The sequence below is a fragment of the Pagrus pagrus genome (genome assembly GCF_965226575.1).
Source record: "Pagrus pagrus genome assembly, contig: HAP1_SCAFFOLD_58, whole genome shotgun sequence".
In the NCBI taxonomy this organism is placed as follows: Eukaryota; Metazoa; Chordata; class Actinopteri; order Spariformes; family Sparidae; genus Pagrus; species Pagrus pagrus.
The window spans coordinates 18,433-41,462 of NW_028175405.1; the positions used below are offsets into that span (position 1 = coordinate 18,433).

Consider the following 23,030-nt stretch of genomic DNA (forward strand, 5'->3'; position numbering starts at 1 on the left):
TCCATTCACTTCCAATTTTAAGCAATATATAGTGCAATATATGTAATTTCATAATGTAGCAGAATGAAGTTGGTGAACAGTGACAATGTTGAAAATGAACAGCAGCTTTAAAAAGACTTAAAACTCCAATAATATGAGAAATGTTAGTCAAAGATTAAAATTTAGATCTGTAAAATTACATTTATTAACTTTCTATTGTTTCATAATTATTGCAATATAATAGAGCCTCTTTTCCCCCAATAGCTGCCATTATCAAGCAAAGAAAAAGTGGCTCGTCACAGAGCACGTCAGTGCAGATCCTGCTGCAAGGGCCAATTACCTTGCCAAAAGGCGCAAAAGGTGTTTTTTACACACACACACACACACACACACACACACTTGAAATACTGTGAAAGAATACTCCAGTAGCTGAACTTTACAAAACAAAGCAGGAGAAGTTGAGGGAAAAGTGGAGAAAGTACTAGCGAGACTGCTGATGTTCTCAACTTAACCCCACAATCTATGGACACGTCAGATGAGCAAATTCAGCATCTCGACAATCCAGAGCATATGCATAATCATCTGGACGATCGTGACTATGAGCAGCCAGTTACAGAGAGGCTGCAAGCATCCTCAACCCCTGCAAGGAAAGGAAAGGAAAGAAAGAACAAATACTATAGCACAGTGCTGAAAGAGAGGAAAAAGCTGAGGTCTGAACATCCCAAAGTTAAAAGGGAACTCCCGGCAGCAAAACAAAAGACAAAAAAAGATAGAGGAAACTGTATTGGCAAAAGACAAAAAAGAAAATGGTCAGTGAAAAGAACAAAATGAAAAACAATAAGAGCCTCACAAATGAAAAGAGAGGAAGTGGCCAGCTTTCTCTGTAGGGATGAGAATAGTCGCATGTTATGAGGCAAAATGTATCGCGCTTGTGCAAGTGTTGCTAAAATGACATTGAGTTTGAAGGACCTCTGGAGGAGACTGTTCTAACATGGCAGCAGTGGTCCAGAGTAGTCACATCTGAAGAAGGCAAAACCTTTGCTAACTTTGCAAAAGTCACACAAAGTGGAAAGTGTGATGATCTGCTGGCTTTGCTTAACAAGAAGCTAGACTCTCTAGCTAAGCACCAATTCAACTGGCTCCACCAAGTCAAAACACTCAGAGAGCTGAAAGAAACACTACGTGAGGATGAAGTCTGCATTGGTGTAGACTTCTGAGAAATACGGCTGTAAGCTCAGCAGTGAAATTCAGGCGTTCCGCCTCGGGGGCAGCCGCTAGCAGGTTACAATCCACCCAAGTGTGGTGTATACAGCCTTATCATCCTTTTCCTATGCCGCTCTCTCTGCCTCTCCCCGCCATGATGAATGTGCTGTATGGGCTCACATGGAGCCTGTATTGAAGGATGCCATAGGCAAATGTAACACACCCACCACTCTACATATCATAAGTGATGGACCAGTGACCCAATACAGAAACAAGAAAAAAAAATGTTCTTCTCAACACAATGCCTTTTCTAAATGGGTTTCAAAGGGTCCCTTGAAATTAGTGAGAGATCGCATGGGAAAGGAGCTCCTGATGTAGTGGGAGGGGCTGTCAAGCGTACTGCAAACACAGCAGTCCAAAGAGGCACTGACTTGCAGACAGCTGAGGAACTTCCTGAAGGATCAGCCCTCAAGCATCGAGTACTTTTGGATATCCGAGGAAGTCGTTTCCAAGTACGACGAATCGGTCCCAACAAATGTCCCGGCCGTAAAAGGTACGCTGAAAATTCGACAAGTGACCTCTGAAGAGCGAGCTGCGATTCAGTGGAGGGAAATTTCATGTTTCTGTGCAAGACCTGATATCTGCAAGTGCTATGATCCACCTGCAGTAGATCTCCGCAACCTGCAGTCAGAAGACCTCCCCTCAACATCTACCAACTGTCAGCAGGATCTGAAAGGCAAGTTAATTCTGGTCAGATATGAAATAAGGCTTTCGTGGGACAGGTCATCCAGGTGGTGGGTGAAGAAGTAAAAGTGAGCTTCATGCAACAACTGGGTGGGAAGAATGTCTTCACCTGGCCTCATCTACCTTTGAACTCATGTAACTCAAAACTCATGACACAGGACTGGAAACATTTCCAAGCACACACACAGCCCTAAACACACGATTCTCCCTCTCTCTCTATCCCTTCCACCACCACCTCACACACACAACTTTTGACATGTTTTTACACTAATTTGTCGCAGTCAAAACATGAGTTCACATGATTTTTGGAAGTTTGTTTTTCAAATTAATTCATAAAATAACACAAGTTCACATGATTTTTTGATGTTTGTTTTTTAAATTAATTCATAAAATAACAAGTTCACATGATTTTTGGATGTTTGTTTTTTAAATTAATTCATAAAATAACAAGTTCACATGATTTTTGGATGTTTAATTTGTAAAAATTAATTAATCTTGTTGATGTTTTTTCTTCATTGAAAATAATTTTAAAAAGTTCAATTGACCTTGTTCACTGTCATGCTTGATTTTTAATGCCAGTTTCTTCAACAGACAATGGCCTTTGTAGAAGCAACACAGTCAGGTGGTGTAACTGGTTTGTGTCAATTGGTGTCACCAGTATTCTTCATAAAAATTGTATAATATACAGGAACATTCATGTGGAATAAGATGTAATCCTCTATTGCAATGTATTAACATGTGTTTTTACAGTTTATACATAATTTGTCAAATATTATTTACAAAACAGTGTTTTCAGCATTTGTCCTGCTCTATATTACAAAAACGCATACAATTTTAATTTAAAATAATCCTAATAAAATCTATTTTCATGTGATATTTTAAAATTAAGTAACTGTTTTCATAAGTACACTTGCAGACATGAAACCAACATAAATACAAAATATACATTTTAGCAAACCTGATGCAAGCTTTTAAAAAATTTTTAAATTTTTTTTTTAATTACTCATAATGCAAACCCTTATTTGTCACTGACCCGCCTCTGCCTCCTAATTGTGCTGCTGCCTGTCTCTCAGACTAAAATGTTAAATGCCCCAACGCCTGTGAGAAAAGACCTTTTTTGTTGTTGTCATAACCATTGCTTGACCCCACACATCAAACATCCAAGATCAAAGATGTTTTGGAAAGCAGTATGGTGTGACAATTTGCTCCATCGCACCACTTTGTGCTGCAGGGTCTTTTTTGACCCCAGAGGACAATTATTAAGGATTAATAATTCATTATTAATTATTAAGCAATTTGATTGGACATAATTCAATCAAATTATCTCAAATTTATTTCAATCACAAAGAGCATAGTATCGGAGAACCCTCATTATTTTCAGACCATTTGATGAATAAAAAACAATTTTGACAGGAAAAGATTTAACTTGGGGTCAGAACCCTAGGACAACACGAGGATTAAGGTAAATATGAATTGTTTTTTTCAACTTTGTAAGGTGTCCTGTTCAAGCCGCACGTGCGTGGTCAACTAGGTGATGTGTGGTGACATCTATGTGTCCGCACTGAGCAGTGGGGGAGGGGCAGGGGTTACAGACACAGCACACAGAGAGAGAGAGAGAAACAGGAGGGAGGAAGACACACGCGTGAGAGAGAGAACAGCCCCTACAGAGACAACACGCTGGAAAGGTGAGAAAATGAGTGACGGCAGGAAACGCAGTAAAATTGAGTGTAGAGTATTAGACTTGCAGGAAGTGATACAATAGGCATAAATCATGAAAATTAATTTTCATAGTGAAATAACATTTTACTTTTTTGTATTTAAAATTAAAAGGTTTTCAAGTAAAATTCCTTTTCAGTTAAGATTGTCTAGCCCTGCCTGAACGAAATTTATTAATTCTTGAGTGTTTGTTGGGGCTATGGAACCCACAATTACCTCTGAAGGGCAATGTGGTTATGAGCAAAATAGAGAACCGTACTCAATTGCACTAAGCAATGTTTGGTTGTTTTCCATGCGTCTCCCTCGACAATTTTAATGCTCGCAAATGCCAAGTGCATCTCTACTAGAAGGGCGAGATGTGTATATTGCAGTACTTTCAACATCCTAAACCTGAGTATTATGAGTGGCAAGTTATGATAAGCAACTTCACATAGGAATCCATTTTGTGCAGCGCTTCTCTGGATTCAGAGGCTTGTAATTCCCAACTAAATCAATTTATTAATACACTTTCTGTTTGAATGTGTAGAAGAGATTGGATATATATAATATTGAATTTGAGAATCTTATCAAAATAGATTTCCATTAATAAATGACGTGGTTTTATTTTGCCATTAAGTGTGGGGGCGGGGGAGGGGCGCCCCCTCTCCCTCCCTCAGAGGAGAGGGGCTGTGGGTTGAACTTGACAGTTATTTTAAATCACAACATACAGCTCTCCTGAGTAGAAACATGGACTGTGCTGCAAACAAAAGAAACCACCAACCTAATGGCAAATACCAGGTAATACAAATGTGTAACTTAACTCATATATTTAAATAATATTATCTTTTATTTGCAAGACAACTTGTAAGTTTTAATCACTGGCGGCAGGTGTTCTGATCAAGGCAAACAGAGACTAGCATAAGCTACAAGCATAAGATAGCAAAGGCAATCTAATGTGTGTATGTGTGAATAACTGCGTGTGTGCGTATGTGTTTTTGATGGAGAGAGAGACAGACTTGGGCCAAGAATTGGTAACACAGATTTACTGTATTATTCCATATTTACCAGAGTTTACTCTAATAATGGAGACAACAGAGCCAGCGCAGTCAGCAATCCAGCCACACTCACAGACACTGGATGAAAAGGTGCGCTTCATATGTGGAAATGCTCTCCAGGCAGATAAAAATAATCCACACATCAAGAACCCCAGGACAACACGAGGATTGAGGTAAATATGAATTGTTTTTTTCAACTTTGTAAGGTGTCCTGTTCAAGCCACACGTGCGTGGTCAACTAGGTGATGTGTGGTGACATCTATGTGTCCGCACTGAGCAGTGGGGGAGGGGCAGGGGTTACAGACACAGCACACAGAGAGAGAGAGAGAAACAGGAGGGAGGAAGACACACGCGTGAGAGAGAGAACAGCCCCTACAGAGACAACACGCTGGAAAGGTGAGAAAATGAGTGACGGCAGGAAACGCAGTAAAATTGAGTGTAGAGTATTAGACTTGCAGGAAGTGATACAATAGGCATAAATCATGAAAATTAATTTTCATAGTGAAATAACATTTTACTTTTTTGTATTTAAAATTAAAAGGTTTTCAAGTAAAATTCCTTCTCAGTTAAGATTGTCTAGCCCTGCCTGAAAGAAATGTATTAATTCTTGAGTGTTTGTTGGGGGTATGGAACCCACAATTACCTCTGAAGGGCAATGTGGTTATGAGCAAAATAGAGAACCGTACTCAATTGCACTAAGAAATGTTTGCTTGTTTTTCCATGCGTCTCCCTCGACAATTTTGATGCTCGCAAATGCCAAGCGCATCTCTACTAGAAGGTTGAGATGTGTATATTGCAGTACTTTCAACATCTTAAACCTGAGTATTATGAGTGGCAAGTTATGATAAGCAACTTCACGTAGGAATCCATTTTGTGCAGCGCTTCTCTGGATTCAGAGGCTTGTAATTCCCAACTAAATCAATTTATTAATACACTTTCTGTTTGAATGTGTAGAAGAGATTGTTCTGAATATTGAATTTGAGAATCTTATCAAAATAGATTTCCATTCATAAATGACGTGGTTTTATTTTGCCATTAAGTGTGGGGGCGGGGGAGGGGCGCCCCCTCTCCCTCCCTCAGAGGAGAGGGGCTGTGGGTTGAACTTGACTGTTATTTTAAATCACAACATACAGCTCTCCTGAGTAGAAACATGGATTGTGCTGCAAACAAAAGAAACCACCAACCTAATGGCAAATACCAGGTAATACAAATGTGTAACTTAACTCATATCTTTAAATAATATTATCTTTTATCTATTATCTGTCCTTCAAGGTTAAGGTTTCATATCACAGATCGTGCAGGGCCAATTATTCCAGTCCTAACAACTGTAATCAAGATCTTTTTGCTTATGATGCCAAGTATCACAGAAGCTGCCTTGGACACTATATTTCAGAGAGAAACATTTCAGCAGCCAGACATAAATATCTGTCTGAAAAAAAGTTAAGTGAATATGAAGAAGCTTTCACTAAACTAATTGAAGAAATAACTAGCAAAGTTTTTTCTGAGAATATGACTGTCACAACACTGAATGCTGTCACCAAGAGCTATGTTTCAAAACTGAGTGCAGCTGCAGGACCAAGCATGTATACTTGGAAAACTTTGATGGAAACTCAAAGAGAAATTGATCCAGCATTATGGAGATGAACTGATTTTCATTGAACGTCCTGGAAAATCAGATCTTATCTGTTCTAGTGCCGTCGCTGTTGCTCACGCAATGAGAGCTTCCATACTAAGAGAAAAACTAACAGAGGACAAGGAGCCAATGCCTCAACTGAGAACAGAGACTCTCACTGACAATCAAATCCTACACAAGGCTGCAGGTATCCTAAGGAGAAGTATGGAAGAGGTTAGGCATGAGCCTCCGTTCTACCCAGGTGGTGACACGCTTTCCCTTCTCCAGTGCAGTAAATATGTACCAGCAGAAGTGTATGATTTTGTTAACTGGTGCATTACTTCTGATGCCTTCGGAAAACTGCAGACCTGTAATGATGACCCAGCCATAAAGAAAAATCTACGTGTGATAACTTTTTGCCATGGTGTAATTGCACAGTGCTGCGGCCTGCTGCATATTCGTCACCAACATCAGATATTTATAAAAAGCAATACAATCAGGCAACTACAAGGTCAACTACATTCCTGAGGACCCCATTTTCAAACCTTCAGCTCTACTGCATGCTTCAAGATCACTCAAGCTCCTATAAGTTTACCATTTTCCGTTAAACTTGTTCGTACAGATACTCTAGAGAGATGAAAGCTATGAAAAATAAACTTCAAGAGGTAACAAAGGATAGGAACAGAATGAAAAACCATTGGGTACAAGAACAAGCTTGGAATAAAAAAACACAAGAATCACCCTGAAAAAAAACAGAGCAGCTGCTGCGGGGAAGCCAACTCAAAAATCCCTCCATCAAGAAAATTCAGCTGTTCCACAATGCACTCATTCATGAAGTCTGCCCACAAGAGCAAGAACTTGACGCTGTCAGGCAAGGTTCTGAAAAAATATTGGCTACTTCACCAGACAAGGCAATTTTGTTTTATTTTGTTTACCTGAACTTTCGTTCTACAGTGTTAATTAACATCTGTGAAAGAAACTGGAGTCTAGCATCCAATCAATGGGCGACATATCATCTGTTCAGCTGATCAAAATAGAGCCTTAGGGATGGAAGTCTCTTTAGCCAGCCTGTTGTGCAGTGCATCGTAGGTAGAATAAGATGATGCACAGAAGAGAAAAAAAATTGCAACAGTGACACTTTTGACACTGAAGTGGACTTAGCTTTTAAGCTAGAGATTTTAATGAATCCGTTGACACCAAATACACAATGCTGGCTTACTGGGAAAGGGGTGAAACGTTGCTCCAAAGTTGAAATGTTTTAGCACGAGTGAACTTTGAAGGGGGGACTTTTAATATCGCATGTCATGCGATGTGACTATCTCGCACGCGCACATCGCGATGGCGATGTTCAAACGATATAGCCCTACTCAGAAGGTTCAGGATTTCTACCATAATGCAGCACGAATGACAACTGACATACAGGACACAATCACGCGCAAGAAAATAAAGCATCAGAGAATGATTCTGACTAATACAGTATTGAACCTCCACAAGAAGTTCACCAAGAAGGAACCAAGAGTGAAGCTCAGTTATTCATCCTTTTGTGCCTTACGTCCATTCTATGTCACAGCACCTAGGCCGTCGGATCGTAAGACACGCCAAGTACCGTGAGAATGCTAAGCTGATGCTTGAAGTCCGAAGAGAAATGGTGTCATCGAGCCTATCAAACTGGAGGATAGTTTTGAACTCGTCTGCTGTTCACAGACAAGCGAGGCATGTCTTCTGCGCTCCTGCACCTGGTGTCTCCACAAACATACACTTCCCACACCACAGCAAGACCAGACCAATGTTGAATGCCAGCAATGGGAACGAGTTCAGGATCAACACAAGACTTGTTGGGAGAGCTTCTCCTACGACATGAAGACAAACTGAAGACAGAAACAACAACACACGTGTGCTCATTTCAGAACCAGACCAGAGAGTACAGCAGCATGATCGAGAAGTGCAATGATAGCACAGCAAGTGTGCGTGTTGACTTTTCTGAGGCGTGGAAATGCAAGTATACTTCTGAGGTGCAGTCATGCCATTTTGGTCAGAATCTCCCACAGCTCAACCTGCACACTGGCATGTACTATACAAAAGAACAGAAGACAGGCTTTTGCACAGTATCAGAATTCAAGCGACAAGATGCGTCTGCCATTTGGACTCACTTGGAACCAGTCCTGACAGATATTCGTTTAAAGTTTCCAAAAGTTGATACTATTCACTTTTGGTCAGATGGCCCCAGCAAGCAATACAAGAACAAGAAGAACTTTTCTCTCCTCTGCAGTGTCCCTCCAACTCTAAGTTTCAAGAGAACAACCTGGGAGATATACAACCTGTCTGCTGAAGTCATGGATTTCATAGAGGAGAAACATATACACCATATACTTCCCAATAAAGCTAAATGAGTGGTGGAGTGATGTAAAACAGGGGATACTCACAGGAGTTCACGAATTATCATTATTATTATTTTTGTGCCAGATGTGTTTTGTGGCATTTACACAGAATGCTTTCTTTAATTTGAAACATTTCAGTTTATGGAAAAGAGACTGTAAGACGTAGTTATTCATTTATCTGTTCTTCACGTCTAGTTTACAGAAGAATATGATCTATATTATTTTATGAGTGGGGGGCACTACATGACAGTTAAATATGAGGTCAGTGATGAATTCTATCTTATTGCTACTGGTAATGATTTTTTTTTTTACTTATGATGATTATTAAGGGGTACTTTTATTAATGATAGCCTATTGCTAATTGAACATGTTTCTTATTGAATGTTTGCCACATTGCTCACAATTGTTATTTGTTATCTGTTCTTCACTTCCAATATACAGTTTACAGAAGAATATAATGTATTATTTTATGAGTAGGGGACACTACGTGACAGTTGAAGATGATGTCAGTGATGCATTTTACATTATTCCTACTCGTAATTACTTTATTTTTTACTATGATGATTTGATATTTGATGGTATGTAAGTAAACGTTGTATGATGTTAGATCTTTTAAAAGGAGTACACGTGAAACAGTATAAAAAATGAACAAAAGTGAATATTCGACATTTAACAGCATATGTTTACTAACGATGCCAGATAATGATTTAAAAACTCTAAATACATATTAGACAAAATAAATTAAAATGTATTTGCTTTTTATCATGTCTGCGGTGTGGACAAAAACAAAGTAATAACTGGAAGAACGCCTATTTTATGAAGAAAATACAACATGAGGATTTTCCAAATTAAAACCTGTTTTATTCAAATTCCCAAGAATCGGTGAAAGCCACTGGACCAGTTCTAGGTTCTGATGGAGTGGGGCGACAGATTAAAATTAAACCAGAGACCAGGTTCTTTAAAATTAAAGCCTGTACTTTACTTAAAGTAAACAAGAACAATAAACACAACAGTGTTCAGACAGTGTCTATCGTATCCTGCAGGTATGGGTTGGTATTCACTTTCCCTTTTTCAGGTTTCTTTTCCTGAATAAGAAATATTCTTCCTTAATAATTCATCCAGGTAGGATGATTTAAATTATGTTAGACCGGTCTGTGACCAACTATCTCAATTTATGGTAATAGGTTGCACCTACTTTGGTTTCGTTATTTTTCTATTAATTCCATAAGTAGAAAAACCTTTTCACTATTTAAAAGCATCTAAATCCAGATAAAGCAAAACAATATTACACCTTAAATCACAATATTGACAATTATGAAACAGAATGTAAACTTGTAACACTTCAGTTCAAGTTCAGTGAAATATCTCCAACACTCCTACCTCTCTGGCAGCGAGTTTACCAGTAATCCCTCTGGCAAATCCTCATTGAAGCGATGAATATGAAGGTGAAGATGAAGATGTCTTTTAGGGACCAAGTCTGTGGGTTTGGCTCGCGATCTTGTGTCCCACGGTCGCGTGCGTAGGCTATGTGTTGTCTCCCGCGCCGAGGAAGAGTGTCTCTCTCTGGTTTAGCTAAGGCGATTACCTCTTTGCTAGCGACCAGTCACTCATTCAAGTGCAAACAGTACAACGAAGCATCAATAAAACGAGCTGAAACTCACCAAAACCGCTGTGGCTTATTCAAACATGGTCCTCATGAAACACCAAGTACATGGGTATTATTTTCCAGGCGTTAAACCAACTGTCTCTGTAACTATTTCACTGTTAATTTCTCTGCTTCTCTCCCCTCCCCCCTCGCTCTCGGCTCTGCTCAGCTGAGCTGAGCGCTATGCGTAAACACGGGCAAGTGTCTTAAAGGGGAAGCGTCATCACATTTCTTAAAGGCATGTTTTAAATCATTTCCATGCAATTATTGCCAAATCTGTGTTAACTGGCTCTTAATGAAACGTATGCATTTAATCCAAAAACATACTTATGCTTCTAATTCTTTGTCATTTCCACATATTAATCCTGTGCTAACTCAACAAACCATACAAACTGAGGTAGAAACTATTCAAGAGGGTTGAGTTACTCCCTGCCTTGTAGGCTACACTATTTATTAATAGAAAAATTAAAGCTCAATTTCAACAAACCAAACTGATGAACTGAAGTGACTGACAGTAAATCACACACTGTTCACTTAATTTAAATTCCCACAGAAGACAATAATTTTCACAGAACTATATCAGGTTGCAGTGTCTCATGCAGCATTTTAAGCGGGGTTACCCATTGTTTATTTTACTCCTGAAACCTGGCATCTTTTAGCTTTCGCAAGTGCATCGATATCAGGTGTCACATCCTGACTGGCAGCCAATTTCAGGATGTTATTCAAGTGCTTGTGCGTGAGCCTTGAGCGCAGCTTTGTTTTATTGATGCTCATTACAGAGAAAACTTGCTCACAAAGACATGTGGTTCCAAACATGCTCAACACTTTTGCAGCAAGGGCTGTCGAGTTGGGGTGACCTGGCAAGAGATACTGATAAAATATGTCCAAGCCAGCTGTGGCAAATTAGCCCTTCAAATCTGAGTCACGAAAATGTGAAATTAACACCTTCATGACGTTAACACGTAAACACGTTTGACACCCCTGTTCTAAATCTAAAGGGAAATTTTGACACATTCGAGATTCTCCTCTGAAAATTGTGACACCACACACAATACAGTGAAATTCTATGAAATCAGAATTATTGCTTCAGTAATATTTGGCCGATGTATGTATATGTATATATTTATGTAGCGCTTTTGTTTCTATTCTGTCTACCAGTTACTACTTAGTTATTGTAGCCTACAACAGAGTTAGGAAGTCCCTATAACAGATATATTCCTGTGTTGCAGAAGAACCTCAGCGATATTGATGAAAAATGATGGGCTCTGACTGCCATTGTTTTACATACATTCAAACTTAAACTTACACGGGGTCAAACTAGCAGTAGCAGCTACAGGTAAACAAGCCGGCTGTCGGGGGTGCGCGCGCAGCTCAGAGATGACATCTTCCAGGTCGGAGGTAGTGGGTCAACCTACAGACCGCGGATGTTGATAACAGACAGAGGGGAATAGCACTAGTAACAAAATATTGGTGAAATGAACTAGTTTTGTGGCAGATAATGCTCATAGAGGCTGCGCTTCAGTGCCCCGAACACTCCAGTCCAGTCCGGTCCAGGTTGTAAAAAAACTGTAGTTCCCCTTTAAGTAGTTTCTGTGCTTACAATAATGTTTGTGTCTTAATTGAGAAAAATAACTTTTTCTCTGATCTAAAACAGAGCTCTGAGCTGATCTCCTCTGAAGATAAGGGGTCAGGTGATTGGCAGCCCCAAAAGAATGGAACAGAAGAAGAGGATTCTGAAGAGGAGGAGGAGGAAGAGGAGGCCAGTGTGAAGCGAAGGCTTCCCCAGCTGCGAAAGAAAAGGCCTGCACCCACACCCGGGAACAGTCCGGTGAGAGCTCCAATTTAATAAAGTTGGAATTTCTCTAATCCACCCAGTCATGGCCCATAGCCATGACAATAGCATTTCATGATGATGATATGATAACAACATAAACATTTCATTTTTAAGTATGATAACTAACAACAGCAGAGCTAGGGAGAGGAAGTGTTGGTAAACCTAAATTTGGTTGAAAAAATTTCCACATTGAAGCCAGTGATACATAGAAACTTGGCATTCACTATTTTGTGTTTCTGATAATATGGGGTTTTCTGTCTGTAGGAGATGACAAAAAAGGCAAAGATGGCTGCACAAGTCCCTCCCCGGGTAGGTGTACTTGTATTAGACAATCTGGCTCTATTGACGCCTTTAAATCTAAACTCAAAACTCACTTTTTTGACTTAGGCTTTAATTAGTCCTTGACATCGACTGCTAGCTTCCTCGGTGGGTCGGTCTCAGTCTCAATGAGTAATCTATAGTATTAGATTCCACATTGTCCTGAAACAAGCTATTGTTTTGAAGAAAGTTGCATAACTGACAGGGGAGGTTAGAAATGGGTCTACAGTTCGCCAATACACCTGAATCTAGAGTAGGCTTTTTAAGAAGAGGTTTAACTACAGCTAATTTAAATGACTGAGGTACATAACCTGTAACTAGAGACAGTTTGATCACGTCTAAGAAAGAATCAGAATCAGAATCCTTTATTCGAGGGTCGAAGGACAGAGGGTGTCGTCTCTGTACAGATTGTAAAGCCCTCTGAGGCAAACTGTGATTTGTGAATTTGGGCTATACAAATAAAATTTGATTTGATTTTGATTTATTAAGAACTTCTTTAAGCAGACTGGTTGGGGCGGGGTTTAGGAGACAAGTCGATGGGTTTGACAAAGAGATCATTGAGGTTAATTGTTGAAGCTTGATTGGAGAAAAACTGTCCAGGTATACAGCAGGTTTTACAGCTGAGTTTAAAGTTCCTGTGCACTTGACACTAACAAATCTGAAGATCAGTGTGATGAGAATTTTGTACTACATGTAGAAGAATGTGAATTGATGTTACACAGCCCTCTTGAGAGAGACTGTTGGGTGTGAACTGTGACCTGTAGCTTGTGACCTCTTCTATGACCTTGTTTTATTACTTGTTTTGAAACTTGTTTTATGACCTAAGTAAGGAACCGACAGACACTGAAGGTAAACATCCTCCTCTCTGTAGGAAGGCTTGAATATAGTGATGACACACCCAGAGTGACAGAGAGAGATAAATACCCTGACTCCCTCTTTAGACAGCCAGTCTTCACTTTGTAACTGATCTGCGTGTTGCTCTGTGAATGCTCCTCTTGTACAAGATTAAAACCCTTGTTTGAACTTTGAGCTGACTCCGATCTCCTTCCTCCAGTTCTAAATGAACGCAGAATTATTTTAACAATCAGTATTGGTGTATTTTACTTGAGAACCTGTTAGTGTTTATTTTTGATTTTTTTCTCTCAGATGAATTGGGCAGGGTGCCTGAGGAGAAGAGGACATCATGGAGACAAAGAAGTCAAAGTGGAGAGAGGGCATCCAAGGAGAAAAGGACCATGTGGAGAAGAAGCGGGATGTCCGAGGAGAAGAGGATGACATGGAGACAAAGAAGTCAAAATGGGTTTTAACAACAGTTAAACAGTCAATGGGTTAAACAGTCAATGGGTTTTAACAAATAAGGTGCGAGTGACTTTGGAATCTTACTATAAGCATGTACTTTTACAAGCTACAATATATCTGACGAGAAAAAAAGGCAATTACACTGATTTACCGTGTGCTCCCGAATTAGAAGTCCATCTTCCTTACCAAGGTAGAGGCAAAGAGCCTTGAGAACTGCTGCCTTTTTGAGATTAACATCACTTGTAGCCTGTGTGAAGAGATTCCACCGATTAAAACATTCAGAAACACATAAATAACTGCAAAGAAATTTTCCAATATCCAACCTGTGGTAACCTACAAACATTGACTTCCAATCAGCTTTGTCAAGTTTGATCTATATAGCTCAAAAATATGTCAAACATACTGTAAAAGGTCATCCTTTTTTAATTACAAAATAGCTGAAGCGTGGCCTAGTTTTTATTTTTTTTAAAGTGAGGTATGAATATGTTTTAACTCCTGTTTATTAAGGGATATACAGTACAACCAACATCTACAGCCCGATCTTTTTATCACCACCTAAGAAAACAGGATTGAACTGGCACCTGTCTGATCACATGGCTGCATCTCTCGCCCATATGGTATTATTGCCTTAAAAAGACAATATTTCTTTAGAAATTATTTTTGCACCTTGCAAATAATCCAGGCTGTTACTGATGATGCAAACTGGGGCTTCATATGGACAATACAATTACACAGTGATTGCAATTAACATTGTATATTTAATATGCTGTTCTGTTTTAAGGGTGACTTTAACATCTGTCTATTTTCTGGCCAGAAACATCTCCCTTCTTCTGGAAAACAGATGTCAACTGGGGTAAAAGATTGTCCAACTGTACCATGAAGTTTGTCTCAAGTGGAAGTGTTGTAATCTGCTGGAATTAGGCATTTATCTGTTAGAAGTTAGAAGAGTAGCTTGCCATAGAGTTCTTCTGCCCCCAAGTGGCCAAAATAAAGAACTGCTTCCTCTACAGGAGATTTTTCTCTCTCCAAATGTTGGTTGTTTTACCGTATCAGACTTTAAATTTTAACAGGTGCACACTGAAATTGCACAATAAGAAGAGAGGAAAAGGCAAGCATGTATTTACCTCATCAGTATGAAAGAATGCAGACCATCTGGCTTTAAACTCTCTGGCTGCTGGGTTTTGCTTCACCACCTCACTGTTTCTTTGTCTGACATCATTCAAAAGTTCAACTCTCACATTTTCAAGACTTTCATCTGTGAGGGTGTGATGGACAATTTAATTTTAATTTTAATTTTAATTTTAATTTTAATTTTAATGAAACGCTACAGATTGGATGGTGCAGGAATCATGTTTGTGATTGCACTTACATCTCCAACCCAACGCCACAATGCAATACCACCCAAAATGAAAGCCAACCAACGCTGCTTCTTATAGGCCAGTCAGCAATCACAGACATTACCCTCGTTAATACCAAATTGAGTTAAAATGTTGAAAGTGCAAAAATTACCAGCATGGCAATTAATAGAAGCAAATAAATATAAGAATACTGTGCAAGTGGGCCTAAGTTTTCACACATTTTGTAGGATAATTTTAAAGTATAGCTTACTATTCATTTAACAGATATTTTCTTTTATGTGAAATAATATTTACAATTACACAGTCTTCAAAAGATTAGATTCTATGATTAAGTTTATCGATTTGAGGGTCCATCCTTTGCCCATTATCACCAAAAGTATATTTTTTATCTAGCTTTTAGGATCAACCAATCACAGCTTTTGTAATGATGACTCATACCTAGCAACGGGGTCAACCACACCTCCTCACTAAGATAGGAGTTTCTGTCCATTCCTTGCTCAGCATTGTCTGAGAATAATCTGGAATCACTCCTAAGCTAAGACTCCTTGCTAGGAATTTTTAGGTTAAGTTAGGAGCTCTCTGAGAGGATTCTCAGAATCTTTAGGAATATGGGCCCAGGTAAATATTTGTACTTAGATCTGTATCAAGACAACACAATGTCAACTTCACGGTTGACCTTTCCTCCAATACAGTAATGATGACATTAGTGTTCTGTTATTTTGTCACTTTTTGAATTAAATTCTTGAGAATTTGGACAAAACTGGTTTAAACTTTGAAAAAAAACCCAAGAAGAAATCTATACTCATGTTTATAGAACAATTTCTCAACAATTAAGTACAGTAATGTAAGTAAAGTTTTATGTCATTTGTTCATAAAATATGTGTTTTTCCTGTCATAACTTAGTTTTTGTCAACACCGTTAGACACAATAGAAAATTAATCATTCCTATTTGTTTGGTCTGCTATAGATTTAACCCTTGTGTCTTCACCTTGACTACACACATGTTAAATGTTGAATATTCCTTTTTATTAAATTTTTATGCTGTGTCACATGTGCTCTTTGAAAACTCTTACGTCACAAAAGTCTTATCATTTGCATTTAATACAAAGAATAAAAGTTCTGGACATAAAAGAACACATTATTTCATTTAAAGAAACAACTACATTAATAATTTGGCTGTTTTAGAGAAACAGTTTGAAAGTATTCAAAAATACATACAAAATACTAAAGATTTTCTCCACTCAAATACATTTAACTTTGCTCATCCACTTAATTAAACAATTTGGTACAACAAATAACTTATCATGTAAATTTTACTTTCTTTCACCACTGTCAGACAGAGAAAATGATGGTGTTGACAAAAATAACAAACCTATAGGAACTTTTTTGACCTTTTTATTTTAGCAGATGTGAAGAGTTGTAGGGGGGTCGTCAGGAATATAGCTGACTATGTATTTGTCTGATTTTACTGCTAAATTATAAATGGCTTTTTGCTGTGACGCTAGTTTGGATGCCTCTTTCCTTTTATTTTATTCCAGGCTGTTAAGGACAAACGCCTAAAGACATATTCGCCATAACGAACCCCTGCTTATGGTAAATATACCATATTTCAATATATTTCCATTGCACAGTCAGTGGTGTAGATGTCAGCGTTAGATGTTAACTACTATCTGATATTATTTTGCTTCTGGATTCTTTCTCTTCAGAAAAATTGGTCAGAGATTATCAAGGCCACGTTGCGGGTGCCAACCCCACAAAGAAAATGCTGGAGAACGCTAAACAGTGTTCAATGCACATCATTCAGTTTTTGCGGTTCATGGCCAACTCAAAAATCCCAAATGTGGATTTACTCTTTCTGAAGAATTATGGAAGAGTTCGAGAGTAAGACTACACATTTTTTAAAGATTTATCTCTTGGAATTGATGTGTAATTAAAATAAAAGACATGAACTTGAAAAAAATGTTCACCAAGGTTTGTGGCTGAACTCAAAGGGCGTGGATTCAAACCGAAAACACAGAAAATGTACCTCACTGATGTGAGGTGAGGTGTGATTGGATAAAAGTCTACAGTAACTGAAGGAACTTACAGCACCATGAGTGAGGAGGGCTTTGCTGTCCTTCAAGACAGTATTGAGGGCAAAATAGCTCCCCTGGAAGTCAAAAGATGTCATGATCATGATAATGATATATAGGAAATATTAAGGATATAGATGAAAAAAGACTTGACTTTATTGATCCCTTTGAGATGACTCCCTCAGGAAAATTGAATTTCCAGCTGCTTACAAAGTAAGGAAGCAGCACACAAGGCAGTTTGCAAACAACAACAACAACTACTCGCAAACGGGTGTATAAATATATATATACATATAAAAATAAGAAAAAAAATGAACAATAAACTCTTAGCTAAAAATAAACAATAAATTCTTGGTTAAAAATAGAAAGTAGAGATAAGAAGAAAATGAAAATAAATATAGAGGACTGTATATGGCATTGTGTTATTGTACAGTGGATAAATACAAGATACAGTTCAGTCACCAAACACGCTTAATTTTGTGGATTGTTACTCTTCATCTTGTGCCCTGATCAGGTTAATTAATAAGAAAGACAGATGATAAAGCTAAGATTCAACTATAATTCTCCTTGAGCATTAACATTCCAGGTCTGTCCTAATGTATACTTGTTAATTGATAGTATCAAGGATCAGGTAATACTGTATGTACTTTGCATGTACTTTGTCTGGGAGAATGTGGTAAAATGAATTCTTTATATTTTGTTTTTTGATCTTTTGTTTGTTTCAACTCACGCTTATGCACATAAATATGTATATATACTGTGGATTTGTATTATTCACCCCTTTGGATGTTTTCCTCTTATATATAAAAAAATATACAAAAAAAGAAACATTTTCAGAAATGGGGGAAAGCTGAAAATTCGGTATACAACAACTGTTGCCTGGGTTCTTCATCAGTCAAAGCTTTATTGTAGAGTGGCAAAGAGAAAACCACTGTTGAAGAAAGCTCATTAAATCTCAACTAGTGTTCACCCAAAGGCATGCGGGTCAACTGGAAGAAGTTTCTTTGAATAAAAAAATATTATTCATTTAATTTGCTGAGTAGCACGTTACCTTTCCTTCGTTAAATCGCCATTACATTGTGACTTCCGCCGGTATGCTTTTAATGTGAAATCTGACCGGAAGTTGGCTGTCATACAACCGCCAGCGTAACAACTCCGAGCCACAGCAACAGCTCCGTGCCACCGCTGAAGTCGATGAAACAGGGTAAACAAGCGGCGTGTTCAGTAAGTATTCAGTATTTTCTTGAGATATACAGTAGCGTAATGCCATGACAGTTTGATGCGTTGTGTAGTCATTTATTTATTTACTAAAACTGTCGGCTTTCTTGTTTAAGGGTCGCTAGCCGAACACAGGTGTATCACTAATTAGCACTTGCTAGAGTTAACAGTCAGCTAATTAAGACAGTTATCAGAGTTTTCGGGTACCATGGTGGACTGACTCGTTAAAATTAAGGTCATTTGCATGTTCGGGTGTCAGTTATCTTATTTATTTCTCTTTTTTATCTGTGCCAGGGTAGGAGTATAGCGGCCATATTCATCGAGTCCATCACACCTGGTGTGGGGGGATGGGTGATTGGTTTCGCAGCACAATGCACTTGACTCGATCCAAATTTAACCTGAAGTCATGCTTATGTGGGCGACGATAATCCAACCATGTTGAAGCAGGCAAAGTTTTTAGAGCCATGCTTTTCAGACAAGGCGCAGTTAATTTCGAACGATTTTAATGTTGGTTGGTTATAGTTATTAAGCAGTGTAGCAAGCCAGGTTTTGCTTGGAATATTACTTAAAAACGTAGTGGACGTGTAACCTAAATCATGCCAGTGGAAATCAAATTCAGAGAATATATATCTTTATATCATAGAAGAAAATAATAAACGAGCAATATGTTAAATGAAGGATTTAGGGAACCTACTGTTGGAGCCATATTGCTCATATATGAAATGTTTCTGTTTGAATACTGGTATTTATGCGTTTTATTTTTATGTTTAGAATTATTATATTATTGTAGGCTACATATTTTCATGAAACAGTGTTATGCCTTGGTTAGTTGAAATGATTGTTCCCCCTATGGTTTGCTTATGGTATCATCTGTGGCTTGATGATTAATTGTCAGGTGTGTTTAAACGGGAAAGCAGGAAGTGATTTCCCTTGGACATGGACGGGGTGATCGTACAGTTTTTTAACCACCGAATACCATCAGTTTACTATCAGTTTCGTTTCATTTGTTGATTATCCATTGGTTGATCGTTTGGAATTGTGCATCCTGATTTATGGAGTTCGTTTGGGATCGCAATAAATTGCTTTGGATTAATTAAGATAGACTACTGGGCGATTGTTGGAAGGTGCGTCTGAAAAGGTTTACCCTGATCTAGACTCGACTGTACTGATTGATTTCATTACACAATAAACTCAATATTTCACAACTAAGTTTAGGTTGGATTTAACAGAAATTGAGTTGGCATAGCACAATAAAAAGAACAGAAGACCAAGTACTCTGTTGTTTGAGTCTCGTCATCAGTTTAAATGCTTCAAAAGTGGCAGGTGGAGAGAGATGGTAAAAATTTAATGTTTGCACTTCCTGTTTCTCAGTTTGCTAAGGGGAAGAGTCCATATGTTACTCAGGTAACATATTGTTTAAAACCCTGTAATCTAATTTAACTAGAAGTGATGCCTAAGCTATCTCATTTTTTATTAATTTCTTTGCAGTTTGAAATGCCACCAAGGATCAGTCTTCTTAAAGATGCCTGTCACCATGTTGTTTTAAAGACTGACAAAACATGGAGATTGGAGGTGAAGTACATCAATGCAGTGAAAGGTAAGATGGTGTTAGATTAGATTAGATTAGATTGTACTTTATTTATCCCTTGGGAAGGTTCCCTCAGGGAAATTGAGGTTCCAGCAGCATCACAAAGACCGACAGTACAGTAAAAAAGTAAAAAGAAAAGAAAAGCACACAGAGTTCAAATAGACAAAAAGTAGAAGTAAAAGCACAAAAAGAGCACAGTTGTGTGTAGGACAGGTACAGTGCAAGTATAAATATATAAATACAAAAATATAATAAATATAATAATATAAGAAAAATGGTACATTGCACAGTAGATATTGCACAGTTATTGTTGTTATTGCACAGAGATATTGTACAGTTATTGTAGTTACTGCACATTTACAGCACTACAGATCTAGGTGTTCAGGTCATGTTGAATGCACCTTCCCCACTCTCCTGCTACTCCTCCCCCTCCCACCAAGTGCAGAGTTATAGAGTTTGATGGCTCGTGGGACAAAGGAGTCTTTGAGTCTGTTTGTTTTGCACTTAGGGAGGAGCAGCCTGTTGCTGAGAATAAATGTTATTGTTGTTAGTGTTAAATGTGTTATTGTTTATCTGGCTGTCTATCTAGATGTATAGATGGACAAGTGGTGATACATTTCTTATCAGTACATATACTCCTTATCAGTTCTTTTGCTTACTATTTTCTTTTTCCAAGAATAGATTCAGAAACAGATGATGATAATTTTTTATTAATTTTTATGTTACATTATGTTGTTTCTAGAGCAGCAACAGTAAAGCTAACAGCAGGAAAAACCACTATATAAACTAATATATCACTAGAAATTAGTCAAAATGTCGGTAAAATAAATACATATTCTTGAAATCGTAATATTGAGTAAAGTTTAGAAAGGATACAGAATACAGACGTCATACAGTAACAGCCATTCATCCTGTCCTCCTCCCTCTGCTGAGGTGATGCACTGCCTGCATGTATCACCTCAGCAGCAGCTGCGTGGCTGAACCGTATACCAGCAGGGTCACCTTAATAGCTGGCAGTTGGCAGCACATCTCAATCATGCAGCCATGAAGTGAACTTAAATGTTGAAAAGGGAAAAAGCAGGAAGTGGAAGATAAAAATGATAAAAATGGATTTAAAATCCTTTATTCAAAACATGGCAAGGTACAGGAATGTGTTCTTGTGATGGATATAATAATGGATGCAATTTAATGTTTGGGTATTTCTTATAAGTGTAGGATGTACTGTACAGGAAGAACATGTGGGGGAGGCGTGTCGTCTTAAACGTGACTTGTATTGGGATGTCCTGATGTCAGCCTCCTGTATTCACCAGAGGTGGGAATTGTGGAGTCAAGTCATCTCCATGCCATGTATTTGTTCTGCTCAGTCACTGAACCAGGTACATTCACTAATTAGCTCACCTTCCTGGCTGAAGAGCTGTGCTGATTGGACTCAGCTGGTTTAGTGCATGAAAAGAACAAATACAGGGCATGGAGATGATGTGATGACTCCACAATTCCCACCTCTGGTATTCACTCAGTCAGGATTAGGTGGCCCCCCTTACCAAGGTTATAAACATTTTTGCCCTCTGTTCACCATTTTGTACCCTGATGAATGCCTTTTAGGTTGAAACAGGGCAGTGTTTTATCGTTCCATAAGTAGCCATGTTTTGAACAGAGGCATTTAAATCCAACTCAAGTATTTTTGTCCTGCTCCATTGCTTTTTTTTCTCATGTTGACCCTATTCTTTAAGAGCTCCAGCATTTTATTTAGTTTGACAGTATAAAGACAGGGCATGAGCACACCACTACCACTTTTTCATAAATTCTCGTTCTTTATCTACAGTGTGTGTTTTTATACATTTAGCTACAGATCAAAAAACAATTGTAGTGGACATAATTTGTTTTTTTTGTCCTTAATTTTTTTCTTACAGGACGTGGTTTATTCACCCGAGTTTCATTCTGCAAAGGATACTTTGTAGTTGAATGCAGTGGAGATTTGATTGATGATGACGAAGCCCAGAGGGGAAGAAGCTCTTACCACCCCTCATGCTCTACATTTTTGTTTGCATTCAAGTGGAGAGGGAAAACATGGTGGTAAGAGTTTCAGTTACTATACTGCTTTATAGTTATATACATTGTTAAATTTTTTCTTCAACAATATCTTTATTAGATTTTTTAACAACCCTAGAGCTGAATGAAAGGGCAATGTACAACAATATGACAAATAGGTACCAGATCAGCCCATCCCCACAGGTCCGACCATACATTCCTACAGAGTGTGTACCAAGTCAGATTAGTAAGAATAAATACAAGCCTTCAGTATATCATAAAAGAAAGAAAGAAAGAAAGAAACAAACATATATAGCCTAAAACACAACTGTTGCAGAGAGGGATTAAATGGCAGGGAGAGGTAGAAAAAAAAATTAAGACAAATAAAAATAAAGCTAGAAACAGCACCAAATGATGAATAAGCATGTTTAACAATCACATGACATTGTTTAAATATAAGAGGATTACTGTATTGTGGACTCCGTGTCCACATATGGTAGAAAACCACCCCAGATCTTTTGGAACTCTCCAGGTTTACCCTTCAAATTATACATAGTCTTTTCACCTGGTATGCATGATGCTAATACATCTTTCCAATGCATAGCTATACATTTGTTGGCTGTAATAAGGGCAATTCTAATAAATTTGAGTTGGTTTTTATTGACTTTCAACATAGATGTGTCACCCAGGAGAATTACTCTTAGCTCTGCGGGGATGGTTAGTCCTGTAATATCATTAAGCACTTTGACTATAGACATTTTATGTAGTCTGTCAGGGGTATAGTATGTTCTATGAATAAGATTGTATTGTGTAATTTTATGTCTAGAGTTAAAAGAAAAACACTGACTACTAGTACACAATGATCCCCTTCTTCAAAATTACACTCCAGGTCTTCTTCCTGTTTACATTTCACTCTTAGCTCTTCCCAACCTCTAATCTGAGAAATTCCTGAGTAAGAGTAGTATATTTACGCTGCCTGTGACGCATACCGGGACTTCTGTGAG

The 23,030-nt window shown here is 38.2% G+C and overlaps 1 long non-coding RNA gene across 4 annotated transcripts in view; it reads left to right on the forward strand.

The window, feature by feature from the left end:
• The first annotated feature begins 18,327 nt into the window (after positions 1–18,327).
• The window catches only part of LOC311253868, a 35,895-nt gene continuing 31,192 nt past the window's right edge, over positions 18,328–23,030 (forward strand). For all 4 annotated transcript variants that reach the window (XR_014621991.1, XR_014621992.1, XR_014621993.1 and 1 more), the window contains exons 1-3: positions 18,328–18,416; positions 19,899–20,007; positions 21,909–22,071. This is a non-coding gene — a long non-coding RNA (uncharacterized lncRNA). The remainder of the gene's footprint in view (positions 18,417–19,898; positions 20,008–21,908; positions 22,072–23,030) is intronic.